Genomic DNA, 2,500 nt, shown 5'->3' on the forward strand with positions numbered 1-2,500 from the left:
CAGTTCTTATCATTACTTATAGGCCTATGTGACTTAATAAATACATCTTCCCAAAGATAGAGGCAGCTTGAGATTAAACTAATTAATTAATAAGCTCTGAAATAGAAATAGAAAGAATCTGGTGGAGGCTGAAGGAGGCTGAGATATGAAGGCTGATGGATAATGATGAAGGCTGATGGAGGAATAGATAATGATGGAGGCTGATTGGGGGATGGAGGGATGATAATGATGGAGGCTGATTGGGGGATGGAGGGATGATAATGATGGAGGCTGAGGAATGGAAGCTGATGGAGGGATGGAGGCTAAGTGATGGTGGGTGAGGGACAGAGGAGGAACATACTTTCTCTTCTCTTTTCCTTCTTTCTTTTCCTTCCTTTCTTCTCTTTTCTTCCTTTTCTCCTCCTCCTCCCTTAAGATGACAGGTCAAGGGTCAAGCATATGCGTGTGTGTGGGGGGGGGTCATGTGAGCGTATGTGTTTATTAGTAGTCAGTTTTTTAGTGTGTCTGCACATCTTTTAGTGTTTGTTTGCATCTGTGTGAGAGAGAGAGAGAGAGAGAGAGAGAGAGAGAGAGAGAGAGAGAGAGAGAGACAGAGAGAGGGAAAGAGTGAGAGAGAGAGAGAGAGAGAGAGAGAGAGAGAGAGAGAGAGAGAGAGAGAGAGAGAGAGAGAGAGAGAGAGTGAGAGAGAGAGAGAGAGAGAGAGAGAGAGAGAGAGAGAGAGAGAGAGAGAGAGGGAAAGAGAGAGAGAGAGAGAGAGAGAGAGAGAGAGAGAGAGAGAGAGAGAGAGAGAGAGGGAGAGAGAGAGAGAGAGAGAGAGAGAGAGAGAGAGAGAGAGAGAGGGGGAGAGAGAGGGAGAGTGTGTGTGCCTCAATGTGTGTGCTTGTTTCCTACTCCTCTTCTTCGTTGTTGTTGCTGTTGTTGATGTTGAAGAGGACACCAGCTCCTCCCCCCCTCTGTGACCTTCAGAAAAAATACAAGAGCTTTAATCTCTCTACCAATCGCAACGCATGCTCTCAGCCAATCACATCCCAGGGCCAGGGGATATACAAGAAGTAGTGTCCGATCACAGCTGACACTTAAATTTCACTACTTCGCATGCGACAGGTGTGTCACTTCATGATGGACTGAACACAATACTTCCTCTCTGGCGATGATGTGACTCTTGTTGCTCTGACAACAGGTTCTCCCTCACCTGTACTCCCTTGGCCCCTCCCTAATCTCCTGCAGGGCAGTAATGGGCGGAGCCACTCGGATGGTGGGCGGAGTCCCCCCTGGGGCGGAATCTAACGGCGATATCCTGGTCGGCATGGCGTCGACTTTTTCTAATTTCCTATAAAGAGAATCGAACAAAACATTCAGTTCGTGTCTCAAAAGACCATTTCAGTGGCCGTGCGACCTCACTGCACATTCCGAAAACTCAGCGCAACAGAATTCCTCTCGTCCATCTCGTCCATCCTTTCGTTGCAGGAATTTGGGGAAAAACTGTGCAATAAGCCAAATAAAACGAACAGGTCACTGTTATGTAAAGTGTAACATTAATAATTAATACAACTTAAAGTGAGTGCTTTGATGTGCTTGTGATGTGGTTATTGATATTGTAGCACATTATAATAAGTAATAGTTAGGTGAGAGGTAAGAGCTGGTTGTGATGTGGGTATTAATACAGTTACACATTGTAATAACTAATAGTGTTAGATAAGGGGATAAAGCTGGTTTTGATGTCGTTATTAATATTGCAACACATTACAATAACTAATAGTTAGCTGAGCGGTTAGAGCTGGTTTTGATGTGGTTATTAATATGGTAACAAATTACAATAACTAATAGTTAGCTGAGAGGTTAGAGCTGGTTTTGATGTGGTTATTAATATGGTAACACATTGCATTAACTAATAGTTAGCTAGACGTTAGTGCTGGTTGTAATGTGGTTATTAATATGGTAACTCATTGTAATAACTAATAGTTAGCTGAGAGGTTACACCCGGTTGTAATGTGGGTATTAATATGGTAAGACATTCTCAGAATGAATAGAGCGCTCATGTAGATAATCACTCACCTTGGTTACCGGGGAAGGCGACCTAATTACACCTGTCCGTAGTCGGGGCCATCGTCATGGAAACAAGCGGGGTTCCCCTAACAGTTGGAGTGAGTGAAAGTTATAATCCACAGAAAACGGCCTTCTATGGTGCAACACAGAAGTCTCTCTCTCTCTCTTCTTTACTCCTTCTGTGTCCCCCCCTCTCTCTCTGTCTCACCCCTCCCCGCTCTCTCCCTCCCTCTCTCTCTTCCAAGGATAAAGGGATTAGAGAATGATAAGACAATCAACTATTTCATTGTGTTTAATGATCACTGCCTGTGTCTGTCACTCTGCCCCCTGCCTGGCTGCTGGTCTGTGTCTTGCATCCCCTCTGTCCACAGCTGTCTCCCCCTTTCCTGTGTGAGGAAGGCAGGAAGGAAGGAAGGAAGCAAGGAGGGAAGGGGGGAAGGAGGGAAGGAGGGAA

The 2,500-nt window shown here is 45.2% G+C and overlaps 1 long non-coding RNA gene across 1 annotated transcript; it reads right to left on the reverse strand.

Annotated features, from left to right (window-relative positions):
• Positions 1–908: 908 nt before the first annotated feature.
• On the reverse strand, positions 909–2,488 carry LOC115529171 (uncharacterized). The gene is made up of 3 exons (XR_003973472.1): positions 2,056–2,488; positions 1,193–1,330; positions 909–960 (listed from the first exon to the last, which is right to left on the reverse strand). It is a non-coding gene; the product is annotated as an uncharacterized LOC115529171 (long non-coding RNA).
• Between the last annotated feature and the right edge of the window lie 12 nt (positions 2,489–2,500).

Source organism: Gadus morhua, chromosome 17 (genome assembly GCF_902167405.1).
Source record: "Gadus morhua chromosome 17, gadMor3.0, whole genome shotgun sequence".
NCBI lineage: Eukaryota > Metazoa > Chordata > Actinopteri > Gadiformes > Gadidae > Gadus > Gadus morhua.